The 16,006-nt window shown below is 40.3% G+C and overlaps 1 protein-coding gene across 3 annotated transcripts in view; it reads right to left on the reverse strand.

The window, feature by feature from the left end:
* The window catches only part of gpr156 (G protein-coupled receptor 156), a 67,744-nt gene extending 52,045 nt beyond the window's left edge, over positions 1-15,699 (reverse strand). For 2 of the 3 annotated variants that reach the window (XM_072585309.1, XM_072585307.1), the window contains exon 1: positions 15,560-15,699. The gene's annotated coding sequence lies outside the window, so the exon portion shown is untranslated. Of the gene's footprint in view, positions 1-14,651; positions 15,479-15,559 lie in introns of all 3 variants that reach the window. The other variant, XM_072585308.1, reaches the window with a different exon arrangement.
* Positions 15,700-16,006: the final 307 nt, after the last annotated feature.

The raw sequence follows: 16,006 nt of genomic DNA on the forward strand, positions 1-16,006 counted from the left end.
AAAATATCAACATGTTCCCCTTTAGGCTCTCTACATTATTCTCAACATTTTAATTACAATAGCTAAATTCAGCAGCTTGCATTTTTGCATTATATAATTCTCATTTCAATCTCCTTGACATTGATATATTGTAATTGAATAGTTGCTATTCTGATTTGAGATATACCAGGATTTAAGCCTTCCTCCAATTTGGAAATAAATTAGCTGCTTCAATTGTAGCATTGTCTTTGTAATGCAAAATAGGAACATCTCAGACTTGATATGCACTCTGTCACAGATATTTGAAATGAGTCAGAATATTTGCTTGGGGAACAGATGACCTTCATTATCAGATTATACATAGATACGTCACAAAAAAAAAGTTGTAAATGATTGAGAAATGGAAAACACAATTATTTATTCCTTAAAAGTTACTAATCATCAGGTATTCATGTTGGTCCTCTCTTCTGAAGAAGGGTAATATATGACTCAAACTATTAACTCTGTTTCAATCTTCTAAGATACTGCAGATCTACTGAGTTTCTCTGCACGTTCTATGTTTATTTCAGATTTCCAGCATCTGCAATATTTTGCTATTATTAATTCCACCCTGTGCTGTACATCAATGTATGTTAAAGCAAAAAAGGGGGGAAAGGGTTAAGTAGTTTGAACCCTAAAACTCAGAACTAATTGTTTTGCCATCTGACTGCTAATTGTTATTCAGAACCATTGTCAGGTTGGCAATGATACCTCTACAAACAGCCTTCTGTGATTAATGAAGTAAGTGACATAAGGAATAGTCACTTGATGTAGTAAAGTAAGGGCAGCTGACCCTGCTAAAGAGAGGAGGAAAATAATGAGGCTGGATAAATACAAGTGGAGGGAGAAATATTAGACAAATCAATTTGGAAAACACTGAGAATACTTAATATATAAAACCAAACAAGATTAATTATGCATAATAATCTGAACGGGGTGGCACAGACCACAGCTGGCAATAAGTAAAACTGCTATCATACTAGTTCTAGCAGTACAAGAAATAAGTCTTTGGATTTCAAAGCTCACTGATGAGCAGTGGTCTGCTTGAGCAGATGTAGCTTAACATAAAGTTCAAACCAATACCTTTGGAATTAGAAGCAACAATTAGTGGAGTATAAAATCTACTAGCATGGTGTTCCATTATTTGTTAAATACATTCCCTGTGAAGATCAATTAAAGAAGTATTCTTGAAGACTGGCAAATCCATGAGAAACAGGTTCTTCAAAAATATTTGTTAAAGCCCATGGGAAAATAACAATGTTATTCAGTTGTAGACAGACATCTGCATCAAAATGCATATATTGCAGAGAAATTATTCAATGTTTCTGCATAAGCAAATATATCCCTTTTGCTTCCAGTGGATGTCATCACAACACGTCTCATATTTTCAAACATATTTTCCTGAAACTCCATTTCAGAGATTCATGTCTCATTTACACACACACTCACAATCCTTTCTCCCAAGCCTTCCTTTCTCATTTGTCCAGGCTCCATTTCCATGCTACATCCTCAAACCCAATCCCATCTCTGTCTTTCTACAGACTCCTGTGCCCCAAGGTGTGTCTTGTCCCCAGCCCATGTGCTATTATTGCCTCCATCACCAGTCTTCTGTCCACCAGTCTCAGTGGACCTGTACCTGTCCAATGCACTTCTGTCTCTTCTGTCCCTTGCAAACACCCAGCAACCGGAAAATCAAAGTTACAGTCAAAATGAATTGAGGACTAGTTCTCTGCAGTAGCCACTAGTGATGTTACAGTGTTGTGGGAGGGAAGTGTATTGCTGCAGTGAGATTTTCTTATGTGCAGTATCCAAGGTATTGATATCCCCATTCCAAGAGATCTGGAGGATTTACAAGCCTAGTTATAGCCAATCACAATCCAAATGTTCATTTACGGTAGTTCTAAAGAAGAGTCGAAACATGAACTCTGTTTCTCTCTCCACAGATGCTGTCAGACCTGATGAGTTTCTCCAGCATTTTCCATTTTATTTCAAATTTCCACCATCCTCAGTATTGTGGTTTACTTATGGCTGTGCATGCTGGATTGTATTCAGGAGAAGGAAGTCTGATTGAAATACCCTTGCTGAGTTGGAACATGGAGGCATATTGCAACATTGTACCATTATCCTGGAAGATAGCTACCTCAGCACAAACAAAATTCATTGAAATGGATTACATATTTCTTTTATAAACCTACAAAATCCTCGAATGTTCAGCTTTAAATTCTTTGCCTTGAGACAGGCTCACAAACGAACGAATGTAATTTACTCTGAGTACCACAAAACATTACAAAGCTATCATGCTGGGGTTGTGATAGAAACAAGACAGCTCACAGCACAGCAGAACATGATCTACTGTATTAATGTCAGCACTTATTAACTTACAGACTTAATGTATGTATTTAATAACTGAGGAATTTGAAAGTATGTAATGGAGACTAAAGAAATACAGATTTAATACATCTCAACATTAAAGACTAATTTAAAAGATTTAATCATTTAATCATGATACCAATAAATGTTCTAAGAATTACCATCGGTTTTACATTTAATTATCTGTAGAACTTATAAGAAAGCCAATTAATAAAAAAACTATGGAAATGGAATCTAATAAATTCTGAGATTTTCATATAAGCGTTGACATCCAAATTAGCAAAAGTGAGGAAAAGTGACGTGTTTGACTCAGATTAGAGTTTTTTAACATGATTTATATGCTCTGAAGCATCACAGTAAATTCATTTACAGCCAAATGTAGTTAATGCGTATGAGTTTAACATATCTTAGCAGTTATCATGTGTGACCAAACGTTGATCCTCAAAAGCAGGAATAGCTTTTGATTTACATGGTATAACCATAAAATCATCTTAATGTTACTATTTTACTATGAAAATCTTGCAACTCTTAAAAGTAACTTTTAATGTGATTATTTTTTCTCCAAAATGTTTAACTAAACTTCAGTGTTCTGTTGCTTTCGGCATTTTCCACACACGCTTCACACCTTTTTGAACTCTGCATTATAATATGCCCAAAATCCAGTGTTAAATAAATATTATTACATTTTAGTACGAACATCTTTAAGCTAGCAACTGTAACTCATCTTGCCACACTGCTTGTGAATTACATGACAGTATTGCTTAGTGATCTGTCACACATAACAAGCTATAGAGAAAATAGCCAGGAGATTATTGCTGTTGCATAGCGTTGTAACAGTAATTCACAAAAATAATGTTACAAGCTATCAGAACATTGATAAAACATACATTTCTGGCAAGAATACTTTCAATCAATTTGATCCTCCTCCCATTTTCTTCACAGCTTTTAGTTCATTCCATACATCTAAAAAAAATTGAACCACTAGGAAACAATATTTGTACCTTTTACCCAAAAAGGATTATGCTTTTATACAGCCCTTGCTTTAAAATGTTTTAAAACTTCCTACAGAAGATTTCATACATGCACTGATTTATCGTCAAAATATCTTTTGCCTGTTTTCAGTGTAGATTGGGTCATGTCGAGCCAAGGATTATCAGAAGCATGCAGTGTCCATAGCAATTAGAATCCACAACAGTCTGAAAAGTCAAAATCTAACAAATAATTTACTTTGAAGTCTTCAGCCCACATAACTGTTATCTCCACTGGCTCACTATTTTTCACCATTACTCACTGCAATAAAGACATTCAATAAGTAGCAGTGGTATGCAATTTTTTTTAGAAATTCATTCATGAATTGAGTAACCATTTATTAATATTTATTACCCTTTACTAAATGTGCTTGGCTGGGTTGTGGTGTGCTATCTTGTTAGCCTGCTGCAGAACCTTGAAGTTTAGGTACGCCTTTTGTGTTGTTAAGGAGGGAGTACCAAAGTTTTGACTTTGCAACAATACAGGAACAGTGATATATTTCCAAGTCAGGATCATGTGTAGCTTGGAAGAGAACTTGAGGTTGGTGGTGCCCCCATGCATTTGCTGCCCTATTCTTCTGATAGGGTGATAGAGGTCATGAGTTTGTAAAAAATCTTTGTCCACCCCAGTCCAACACCAACATCATGGCTACCAACGAGTTTGTAAGGTGCTGTTGGATGAGTTTTGGGAATTTTCTGCAGTGCATTCTTTAGCTGATACTCACTGCTGTTGGTGGTGAATGGTTCAATTGTGGAAGATGGCAGAGGGTGTCTAAACATGGAAAAACTCAGCAAGTTTGGTAGCATCTGTGCACAGAGAAATCAAGTTAACATTTGTGTCTAATGTGACTTCTTCAGAACTGTTCACGTTGATCTCTAAATGTTAACTCTGTTCATCTCACCACAGACACTACCAGACTGGCTGAGTTTCTCAGCACTTTCTATTTGGATTGCAGTTCTCCAGCAGCCCACAATACTTTGCTTTTATTTGAGTGGTGGATGTTATGCAAATCTGGCAGACTGCTTATCCTAGATGATATTGAGCTTCTAGAGTGTTGTTGCAGCTCCACCCATCCAGGTAAGTGGAGAGTTTTCCATCCGACTCCTGACTTGTGCCTTGTAAGAGACTGGACAAGAATAAGGGAGACAGGAGATGAGTTAATTGCGAAAGAAATCCTAGTCTGACCCTAACCCACCAACAGGTTGAACATGTGAATGCATCAGGATTTTCCTTTCCACTTATGTGCTGGGCTTCCCCATCATTGAGGAGGAGGATATTTGTGGAACCACCCCTTCCTGTTGTCTAATTGTCCACCACCATTCACAATTGGATGTGGCAGGACTACAGAGCTTACATCACTTCTGTTGATTGCGGGATCACTTAGCCCTGTCTATTGCACACTGCTTCCACAACATAAGTTACAAGACTAAGAGTACATGAATAATGATTCTAAGTGTATGAATATCATTCCTAATATTGTTTATCATTTTTCTCCCCTATTTGTTAGCTAGTCCTTAGTTATCTCCTTCCCAAGCAGAAGATTGATTTGTTTCAAAAATTGACTTAGTAGGAACAAGTTACTGCAGATGCTGGAATTTGTACTGAAAACAACAAAGGCTAGAGATCACAGTGGGTCAGGCAACATCCATGGAAACCCAGCAAGCTAATGTTTTGAGTCTAGATGAATAATATTCAAGTCTCACTGTTTGCAAGTAGAAAATTGGCAAATTATCTAGAAGCAATTATAATTTGTAGCTATGTACCGTGAGAACCATCCTCAATGTTAGTAAAATTATATAATGACCTTCAATTTAAGAGCAATCTGTGTCTGCATTGTATGGAGAAGCCCTTCCCATGAGGATTAGTCTACAAATGTATGTTAATAAACCGGGTTATAAGATGCATAAAAGGGTAAGTACTTTACGTTGAAAACCTTTGTCCCTACTCCCGCCAGTTACTTTCCTCATTATGCTGAACCGTTTGACGCTGATTGTTTGATGTGAAGCCAAAACGAACTCCTCACCAGCAAAGGTACTTTTTTAGTGCAGGGTTATAACTTCACCAAGCTAACTGGTCAATACTTCATGTAAGAAATGTCAAAGATGTGAAAAAATTAAATTGTCAAAATTTATCTGTGTAATAAAAAATAACTTGCATTTATATAAAACCTGTCACAACCTTAGGATGTCCCAAAGCCCTTTAGAGCCAATGGACAATTAAACACATTTGAAATATTGGGTGGAATCTTCTGTTTAAGATCAGAGCCAGGTGTGGACTTGAATATCACTTTGCATGGGTTTGACTTTTTATCACACAATTATGTTGTTTTCATCTCAGTACATTGCAAACATGAGGAGCTTGGTCATTTTTATCTTGGGACAGGCAGCTAGTTGACACCCTCACCATTACTTTTAAGTCATTGAAACATTCTGACTTTGGATGGTTTCCTGGCTTTTATTCCTGAAGAAGAGCTTATGCCCGAAACGTCGATTCTCCTGCTCCTCGGATGCTGCCTGGCCTGCTGTGTTTTTCCAGCACCACATTTTTCAACTCTGGTCTCCAGCATCTGCAGTCCTCACTTTCTCCTGACTTTTATTACAGGTAAGCTCCACTTGCCTGGATGGGATGTCAGAAGGAAGTGGCCATTTCAATACCTAGCCCTTTGTCCCTGCACAGTCAGCTTCTGGATCTTCTCAGAATTATTACAACCATGTATAGAGTGGCCTGTCACAGGATGAAGGCATTATAGCCTGTCAGGAAGCAGGCCTTCACCAAAATGTATTTCTTGATGTGGCTGTATGTTTATATAGTGTTCCTTGTAGTTACTGCTTCCATTTTGAAAGGAACTAAGTAGAGAAACTGCAGAACTAAGTACCTGCTCCCTGTTCCATTGGGAATTCTGTTTTCCTATGAGCCATGCTCCCCTTCACACTGCTCTTGCCTTCTGAGGGAGAAGTGAATTAAGTCTCCTTGCTATGTTTGTATGGCTTCCATCATGTCAGAGCTGATGCAATGAATTCCGTGCTGCAGTATATTCTCCTGCTGGTACCAGAAAGAATTCAGAGATATAAATAGTGAGGATGATGATGATCTACATGGCCACTGGGACAGCGTCATTCTTGTCCTAGTGTGAGACTAGGGATCAAGGTGAAGGAACTGGTGCAACTCCATGACTGTGGCCTTGAGAAGTCTGAACCTCTGCAGGTATTGTTCTTGGATTATATAAATGTTGGAGTATTGCAACCGAAAGATCTGTGTTGGGATTTCAATGGAGACTTCTTCCATTTCCTCCTCATGGAGTTTCCCAACCTTGGCTCTTTTTCATTTGTCGATCAATCATACTGAAACCTACATGGTATTGTAATAGCTACCCCCATGCCTACATCCGATACTCCTCTCTCCTCTCTGACTAATCACCAACTGTCACAAAACATCGACAATAACACTCCCCAATTCCCCCCTCCCTCCCTCTCATCAATCTGTTCAGAAATGTTATTGTAAAGATGATCAGAGGATTAGGTAGGGTGAACAGTGAGAGCCTTTTTCCTCAGATGGTAATGGCTAGCACGAGGGGGCATAGCTCTGAATTGAGGGGTGATATATATGGAACAAATGTCAGAGGTAGGTTCTTTACTCAGAGTAGTAAGGGTGTGGAATGCCCTGCCTGCAACCATAGTGGATTCACCATCATTAAGGGCACTTAAATGGTCATTGGATAAACATATGGATGATAATGGAATAGTGTAGGTTAGATAGGTTTCAGATTGGTTTCACAGGTCGCCACAACATCAAGAGCTGAAGGGCCTGTACTGCGCTGTAATGTTCTATATTTAGATTAGATTAGATTACATACAGTGTGGAAACAGGCCCTTCAGCCCAAGTCCACACCAACCCGCCAAAGCGCAACCCACCCAGACCCATTCCCCTACATTTACCCCTTCATCTAACACAATGGGCAATTTAGCATGGCCAATTCACCTAACCTGCTGGACTGTGGGAGGAAACCGGAGCACCCAGAGGAAACCCACGCAGACACGAGGAGAATGTGCAAACTACACACAGTCAGTCACCTGAGGCGGGAATTGAATCTGGGTCTCTGGCGCTGAGAGACAGCAGTGCTAACCACTGTGCCACCCACAACAGATGGGACTTGAAACCTGGCCTCCTGTTTCAGAAGGAGGGGCATTACCACTACATCACAAGGACCCCATAATTCTGCCTGGATGTTTGCAAGTAAACATCATTGCACCTACAACCTGATCAATGTCCCATTAAATAGCAATAGTTCAGGGCCCATCTTTCTGGACTTGTCTTTTACCATCAGAAGTGATTAATACAAACAATGAGAGGACATGCCAGGTTCGCTTTTGTAAACCTGGTATTATAAGTGCCAGTAGACTTTTTGACATCAGAATAGTGTCCACTCACAGCATTCTGGGACAAACAGGGTCCCACGAGCATCCACCTTCAACACTAGTGTGCAGGAAGTGGTCAGTAGTATAACTCACACTCAGTTAAAAAGTACAAGGCTGTCACAGAGTGTGAACCAATTTTTTCCTGAATATTTTGTTGCCTGAGTGTCAAAAGGCATTGCATGATATAGTACTAGCTGATCAGGATTCCTCTAGGTATGATCATTGTTCTCTACACAATTACTTTTAGCTTCATTTCATCATGCTCAATAATCCTTGTGGAAAGCTCATGTTTATAGCAATTAATCATGATGGCATTAATAAACACGATTGCTATTGATTAACCTGTCTAGCCTCAAGAATAGCCACATAGGTCAGTCCGTCAAGACAGGATAGAAGCCAATGGAAGATCATTGAGAAAGGAGACATAGCAGAGATAGTAATGACAACAAATATTTGTTCAATAGCTAACTAATTGCAAGCCATTTCATTTCCGGACTCCCCCATAACCTGTCAATCATCTAGAAGGCAAATGACAGGAATGCAAGTTTGTGGATTACACAAAGCTGGTGGGAAACTGAATTGTGAGGAGAATGCAGAGATGCTTCAGTATTGTTTGGACATAGTGAGTGATAGGGGAAATGTATGTCACATGAGGTATAATATGGATTAATGTGAGACTATCCACTTTGGTAGATAAAATAGGGAGGCAGATTATAATCTGAATGGCAATAGTTTGGAAAAGGGAGAGGTGCAATGAGACCTGGATGTTCTAGGTGCAGCAGACAATAAAGAAAGCAAATGGTTATGTTGGCCTTTTAGTGAGAGGATTTGCAGACAGGAGCAGATGTGTTGCTGCAACTGTACAAGGCCAGGGTGAGACTACACCTGGGTAAGTGTGTGCAGTTTTGGTCTCCTTATTTGAGGAAGGATGTTTTGGCTATTGAGAGATTGCATTAAAGGCTTATCGGAATGATTCCTGGGATGGCAGGATTGATGCATGAATAGAGACTGGATCAGTTAGGAATATATACACTAGACTGTTGATAAATGAGGGGAGCGGATCTCATAGAAACTTGCAAAGTTCTAACAGGACGTGACAGGGTATTACAGGAAGGATGTTTCTGATGATTGGGGAGTCCACAACCAGGGGTCACAGTTTAGGATATGGGATAGGTCACTTAGGATTAAGGTGAAAAGAAATTTCTTCACTCAGAGTGGTGAACCTGTGGAATTCTCTGCACAGAAAGCAATTGAAGCCAAAACATTGAATGTTTTCAAAAAGGAATTAGGTATGTTTCTTAAGGCTAAAAGAACCAAAGGGTATGGGAAGATGGTGGGAACAACGTACTGAGTTGGATGACCATCGATGATCCATTTAATATGGTAGAATGAACTCAAAGGGCCGAACAGCCTACTCCTTTTTCTATTCTCTATGGTTATACACAATGGAATACTTTTCACTTAGCTGGGGGAGTGCAGCTCCAAAAACATTCAAGAAGCTTGACACCACTGAAGGCACAGCAGTAAGTTTCACCATCACCTCATCCTTACTTTAAAACATTTACTCTCTCATTACTGGCACATCGTGGCGACAATTTGTACCATATATAGAATACACTGCAGTAACTCACCAAACCTCCTTCAACAGCACCTTCCAAACATCTCTACCACCTGGATGTGTAGGAATACCATTGCCTGACTTGAAACTACATTGCCATTCATTCACTGTTGCTGGTTCAAAATCCTCGAACTCCCTCACTAAGTACATTATGGGATTACCGACACCAATCTGGACATCAGGGATTCCAGAAGACAGCTCACCATAATTTTCCCAAATACAATTGATGATGGTCAATAAGTGGTGGTTTTGGCAGCCAAATTCATGTGCCTAGAACAAATAAAAAAATTCTCAAACTATCAGATTTATAATATATAAATATCACTATCACAACCAATTGCATTACATTGAGAAGAAAGATTGAGCACTCAAAAGTTTACTCTGTTGTACTGACTGTACTGAAACCATTCATTTATGACCTAGATGTTGACTGACAACAGTTTAGAGAAGATGAATCACTGACTGAAAATGCACAAGTTACAGCCTGGGGATTACTGCTGAGCCAAATCATCACATACTTGAAAGCACGCTTTTACAGTTCATAGAACTGTGTCCTATTAACTTTAACAGTGAAATGTTCAAACTCTGACAACAGTGTAAGCAGTCTTCCATCTACAATATGTCCTCCAAAAAAATATCAAATCACAAATCTGGGCTAGATATGCTGTTCAATTAAATTTGATGAGCACAATGAAAACATTTAAAATTTGGAAAATAATGAGTAAGCCAGAAGCCCTAGGTTGTTAACTTTTGCTAATGATTGTCTATATGGTCATTTTACAGCTGATTGGTCAATTTGTGCACTCATTGATGTCTAATTAGTATGGGTTTATGAAGCAGAGTTGGTTCGGTGCAAAAAATAATTAATCATTTGTTTAGAGTGCAGTCCCTTTTTTAAGCAATGTTCTTGAGCCACAAGATTTTTGAAAATCCAAATTTTGCATATTATTAATCAATAGCTGAGAGGACATCAATATTAACTCTCATAATGTTGTTCATAGCAACCAGAAAGGTTTTTACCCACTAGTGGTTTGGCATGAAAGCCAGAAATTCTTAATGGCAATGAAGCTATAATCGTGAAATTAATTCAGTGGAAAGAACTTCAAAACTGTTGTACTACTGTCAAATGCTGTGGACAACTAAGAGTGAATTACTGCTTCACTTTCAGTTAGGAATCCACACTCAAATTTTCCATTTTCAGACTTATCAACTGTCATCATTAAGAGTCATAGAAAACAATTTGAATTATTAAGCAAATAATTCCTGTTAAAACCTAAGTGTAAGGAATACCAAAATTCTACTGTTTGAAATCTCGAGATCAGTGTACCAACTGCCACATTGTCCTAGTGGTAGTAGTGTGCCTGCCATTCAACTGTAGGTTATGGGTCAGAGAGAGAGAGAGAGAGTGAACATGAGAGTGATTCATGCAGTGAATCAAAAGGGAAGTCCATTTAGACATTGAAACCATCTAGGCGAATGCATTAGGTTAATTTGCTGGTTTAGTTGCGGGCTAGACTGGTTGTTAACAACGGTGGGATTTAGTTCCAATTTTCATACATTGTTTAGGAAGGTTCTCACCTGTGGCTCAAAATTTGTGGAATTATGTTTTCTACCTTGTTTAGGACTCTTCCAGTGCTTCAACATTCTAAATAATTAGAAGGCAGTAATTGAAAATTCACCTGGGGCCAAATTTTGTTTGATGATGTATTTCAAAATTGTATATTGATCTTTGTGCAAAGTCTCTGCTTGGTCTGGTGCCAAAGTACTGTACCCACAAAAATAACGCATGTTTTCTTTAATGACTGTCAAGGTCTCCAATTAGCATAAAAACAGCTCTGTTAAATCTCTGATGCTACTTGCAAAGCAGCATTCACCTTAGTAACTGTCAACAAGCATTAAAACCAAGATTGAATACATTACCACAATGTCAGATCTGAGCAGTATTTTAAAGAAAAGCGGGGGGGTGATGGTGGCCTGATGGTAAAGTCTCTGGATTAGTAACCCCTGGGTATTGTTCTGTGGAACATGGGTTCAAATACCACCATGAGCAATGGTGAAATTTGAATTCATTTAAAATTCGGCCTCATTTGTTAGTGTTATTTATGGAAGGAAATCTGCTGTCTTTACCTCGTTGCAAACCCACAACATTCTTAACATTCTCTTGCCCTCTGGGCAATTAGGGATGGGCAATTGCTGTCCTGGATAGTGACATCCACATTCTGTAACCAAATGTATCAGGGAAATTAACAGTCCAATCTCCAACCCTAAAATTGACAATATTTGATTTAAGCCTCACCAATTGAATGATGTTGAAGTGTAGCTTACCTCTGGCTTACACAATTCATTCTTAAGAGTAAATGGAGTGAGAGATGTAAATACTTTATAAATGAGCTTGAATACAGTCAGTCAGCTGATTGGCATAGTCAGTGTCAGGATGCTGTCCACATACGGAGCAAAGAGTTATGGGTGGCACAGTGGCTCAGTGGTTAGCACTGCTGCCTCATAGCATCAGGGACCTGGGCTCGTTTTCCAGATGTGGGTGAGTGTGTGTATGGAGTTTGCACATCCTCCCCATGTCTGTGTGGGTTTGCTCCAGTTTCCTCCCACAGTCTAAAGATGTACAGGTGAGGTGGATTGGCCATGGGCAATGCAGGGTTCCGGGGATAGGATGGGAGACTGGATTGGGTGGGATGCTTTTTCGAGAATCAGTGCAGACTTGTTGGGCCAAATGGCCTCTTTCTGCACTGTAGAGATTCTATGATTCTTTGGGAAGCTTAATACCAACAGTCAATTATCTGCCTTAAATCTTTCTGCCCGACTGTGGGCTGATTTGTTCCATGAAATGATAGAGTGGCAGATATTACACAAGAAGAAAGTGGGTGTCACAGCTGTTATTATTGGTCCATGTGGGGAGGTGTCCCCCAGCAAGTCAGTAGGCAGTGCAGAGAACATGCAAGGTTAGTGGTGTCAGGCATTAGGACAAGTGAGGAAAGATGTTGCGGGGGGTGATGGTGAGAATGTTAGAACATGAGCCTTATTAGGAGGTGGGTGCAATAGCAGAGATAGTGTGAGTGTAAGGTAGCAGAAGGAGATGGTGGCATTTACACTGGTGGAATGGAGAAGCTCATTGACTGTCCAATTAATGTGCATTGACTGTCATTCTTCCAGACTGCTGAGACTGCACTGTTCTAGGTGGCAACCCCAGACCAGGCTGGCATGATCTAGTGTCTCAGCTTCCGCTAATTGTCCTGGGGACAAAGGACATCCCACATTTGCACCACCCTATCAAGCAGGTCCTCCATGTTCCTTCCCACAAAGTGAGACACTAAATTTCCATTGTCTGCCATGTTCAGGGCAAATATCAGACACTGCAACTCCATGTGTGCAGATGCATCACGGCAGATATTTTTGCATTGAGAACAAGAACTCACATTTTTACTTTCATTGCTGGGATGTGGGTATCAGCAAGGCAAGGCCAGCATTTATTTTCCATCCCTACTTGCTTTTGAGAAGGTGGTGCAAGACCATCTACTTGGGGTAAGTACACATGTAATGTATTTTCCTGTAGCAATTTGAGATGCCTGAATGGCTTGCCATACCATTTCAATGGACAGTTAAGCGTCAGCTACGTTGCTGCAGATCTGGAGTGACATATACAGCAGATCAGGTAAGGATGACAGAATTCTTCTCTTGGAGAGCTTCAGTAAACAGATGGAGCCTGAAAAAATCTGGTTATTTCATAATTCACAAATGAGTTTAACACTTTTTTGAATATTTTAATTAATTTAAATTCCCTAAGCTGCTATGGACTTAGACATATGATACCAGAGCAGTGGTCCAAGCCTCTACATTACTAGACCAGAAACATTACTACTCAGTTACTATTCCACTCCCCAGATAATTTGTGTTGGAGCAGATACAGTTTAGACTCAATGGGACTGGGACTTGGAGGGTTAGGTTATGGCAAGTTGCATAAACTTTGTTTGCATTTCTTTGTACGTAAAAGATTGATCTGATTGAGGTGTGTAAAATGTTAAAATAAATTGGTAAGATAAATATGGAAACATAGAGAAAAGGTGCAAGAGTGGGCTATTAGGCTCCTGAACCTGCTCCACATTCAACATGATCATGGCTGATCATCCAACCCATCCTGCTTTCTCCTCAGATCCTTCACTCCCTTTAGCCCCAAGAATTACGTCTACCTATTGGGCGGCACGTGGCACAGTGGTTAGCACTGCTGCCTCACAGCGCCAGAGACCCGGGTTCAGTTCTCGCCTCAGGCGACTCTCTGTGTGGAGTTTGCATATTCTCCCCGTGTCTGCACGGGTTTCCTCCAGGTGCTCCGGTTTCCTCCCACAGTCGAAAAATGTGCAGGTTAGGTGAATTGGCCATGCTAAATTGCCCATAGTGTTAGATGAAGGGGTAAGTGTAGGGGAATGGGTCTGGGTGGGTTATGCTTCGGCAGGTCAGTATGGACTTGTTGGGCTGAAGGGCCTGTTTCCACACTGTAAGTAATCTAATCTTCTTCTTGGAAACATTCAATGTTTTCACGTCAATCACTTTCTGTGGCAGAGAATTCCATAGGCTCACCACTCTCTGGGTGAAGACTGCCCGAAATGGTACACTCTGTATCCTTAGGCTATGACACCCCCCCCCCCAAGGTTCTGGTCTACTCAATCATTGGGAGCATTCTTCCTGAATTTACTATGTCTCGTCCTGTTAGAATTTTATATATTTCAACAAGATCGCTTAATCTTCTAAACTCAGGTGGATATAGTTCTAACCAATCCAATCTATCTTCATATGTCAGTCCTGCTGTCCCAGGAATCAGATTGTAAATACACAGAAAGTCTTTGCACACGTGTGTCAGCTGTGCTCAGTTGGTAGCACTCTGGCCTCAGACTGTGGGGTCAAATCTCTCTCCAGGACTTGAGCATTGACAACCTAGGCTGAAACTCCAGTGCAGTTCTGAGGGTGGTGGCATCTTTTGAATAAAACAATACCTTTTCTCAGCTAGACATAAGCAATCTTATCAATATTTTGAAGAATAGCCTGGAGAGTTTTCCCCAGTTGTCCTGGATAATGTTTATCTCCCAATTAGCGTCACATTAAAAAAAAGGTCCTTATCACACAGCTATTGGTGGGGACCTGCTGTGCACAAGCTGCATGCTACATCCACTACCTTACAGACACACTCTCACCTGTTATCACCGAAGTAGTTGGTGTCAGGAAGCCTGCTCGCTAAATGCAAGCATTTTCTTATGGGCAGCACTCTTTCAACACAACGGACATCAGAAATCTGGAATTCTCCCCCGTGACAGTTTTGGAGACTGGGACAGTTACAACTTTCAAGATTCTGATAGTTTTTTTTTTGTTATTCAAGAGTATTCAGGCGTTTGAAGCTAGTGCAGACAAGTAGAGTTGAGGTATAGGTCAGGTATGTTCTGATTTAATGGTAGACCTTGTTGAAGGAAGTACCCTCGTTCACGTGAAACTCTTCAAGCTCCTGGAATTGAAGGACACTCACACTTGAGAGTTTCACCACCAAAGATTCGCTTAGGTAAAGCATGCAGTAGATAAAGGAGATTCTGGGTGTACTGTAATTCCGCGCGTCCAAAATTCCGCAGTCTTTTAAACCATGTAATTAGTTTGCGGCCAGACTATTTACTTGGAGCTCGCACATGAGCTCAGTCAGATTTTGAGTGTCTGGTCTGAACACTGGATTTTAGTAAGTATTACCGTTTCCAGACGTATTCTGGAGCCAAGTGCTGCTGCCTTCTCTCGAAATTGTTAGTCTGGTGTGGATTTGAAAATGAACTACTGCAGCAAACCGTGAGTCAAAGGTTCAGAGCCACATTACAACAACCAACCCCTTACTCAGAGGCTGTGAATACAAATCCACGGACACCATCGATACCATTCAGCGTTATTAAACATGAGCGAGTTTTGTTTTAATGTCACGAGTTAAGTGAAAGAGACATTAGGACATTTAGAAACTTGCAACAGTTGAAGCAATCCACAAAAGCCCCTGTAAGTCAACGGAGAATGACATTGAAATGACAAAAGTTGCAGGAAAATAAGGCATATTTCTCACTGCTTTCAAACGTACCTGCAGCTCCAAATAACAAACGTGCTCTAGGGATTTAGAATCGATTCCGCGGAGGGAATTTTCTTCAGTCACTCGGCACTGAGATGAGTGAGAGACCCACTGCCAGTTGGACCGGGAAACTCTACCTCTCTGATCTGAACCTCGCCAGCACCTTCAGCGCTCCATGGGAAAGGAGGCGCATTCATTAAAGGGAACGAGCTACCCCGCTCCCTGTAATTTTTGTCGGCAACGACAAAAGGAAAACAGGCAACAAGACAGCACCATGTAGTAATGTAGAAAAACAGGGTGGATTTAAATAGAGAAACAGAGCCGAGAATAAGTAGAGAAATGAAATCACTCCGCAGATCAACTGCACCCCAGATGAAACGTCTGATCTTCACTTCCCTTTAGTTTTGGCAGAGTTTGGGATTGTCACCCCCTATGAGCTGCAATTGAATATTACTGCTG

This window comes from Chiloscyllium punctatum, chromosome 15 (assembly GCF_047496795.1).
Source record: "Chiloscyllium punctatum isolate Juve2018m chromosome 15, sChiPun1.3, whole genome shotgun sequence".
NCBI lineage: Eukaryota > Metazoa > Chordata > Chondrichthyes > Orectolobiformes > Hemiscylliidae > Chiloscyllium > Chiloscyllium punctatum.